Genomic DNA, 1,246 nt, shown 5'->3' with positions numbered 1-1,246 from the left:
GTCACTCTATACATATATATATGAATATATACGTATATATATATACATATATGTATGTATATATAATACCCCTCTATTAAACCACAGATATATGCACCATACAATGGGGGAGTTTTGGAAGCCTATATTAGTGTGAGGCTCTTTTGATGAGTTCTTTCTACGTATAATAATATACATCAAAACTACTGGAGAGTTGTAGAATGGGATATATTTCATGAAATATATGTGAGTTGACAAGGTACAGGCGAGAGGAAAAGTAGTTACCATTAGTGAACTATTATTTGCACTTATAGACATAAGGGCTGTCCTACATATTTACATATGTAGCATACGTACACATGGATAATAAAAAGCCTACTGATATATTATGACCAACTTGTGCAGACAACGAAAAACGTAGTAGTAGTAGTAGTAGTCTTTCAATACCTCGTTCCTCTCTGTCTATCTGTCTCTCTCTATATATAGAGCTATATACATATATATATATATGACTGTGTAGGTACTAGAGCTATTTCTTTTTGTCTTCTTATCTTTCTCTTACATCCCCCGTAAAACAAAGCGAAAGATCACTAGTATTGCTGCCACTGCTAGTAGTACTGCTGCACCGATGACTATTGTTATGTGTTTCTCTGTGTTGCTATGGAACTATACTGCTAATGCAACTTAGAAGATATGTGCTACAGCGGCGTATCTCTACCTACTGATATGTCATGTCCTTCCACTCTGTCTCCTTCTCGCCCTCCATCTCTATCTTTCCCTCCCTTTACTACTTTCCCTATATTTCTTCCGCTCTTTTCTCCTTGTATCTGCTTGTGAAGCATCATGCTACACAGAGAGATAGAAACATACAGCAGCCATGACAGCCAGTTCTACTAATACAAGATAGGTGTGGCCTGGCTCATCTTTTGCTTTTCCTACCTCTCGACATTTCTATCTCCTCCTCGCCTGCTCACCACATATATATATATATATATATATATACACATATATGGATATGCTGATAGAGAGTTACACAGATAGACGCAACGGCAACCGCGTGTATGACTGGGGAATGGGCCTGCGTTTTCTCTTTCCCGCTCTACGTTTTTTCCCTTCTCTCTCTCTCTTTTTTCAACACGATGCCACAGCTACCTCCGCCTGTTATGTTTGCTGCTGACTTGGGTTTGGTAATGATTGTTGTTTCTCGCTGCTTCTTTGACAACACCAACGGAATCGTCGTTGTACCAAATGCTGCTCTTGATGCTTG

Source organism: Ochotona princeps, unplaced genomic scaffold (assembly GCF_030435755.1).
Source record: "Ochotona princeps isolate mOchPri1 unplaced genomic scaffold, mOchPri1.hap1 HAP1_SCAFFOLD_4240, whole genome shotgun sequence".
In the NCBI taxonomy this organism is placed as follows: Eukaryota; Metazoa; Chordata; class Mammalia; order Lagomorpha; family Ochotonidae; genus Ochotona; species Ochotona princeps.
The sequence above is the reverse complement of the archived record's forward strand: the minus strand, read 5'-3'. Positions refer to the sequence as shown.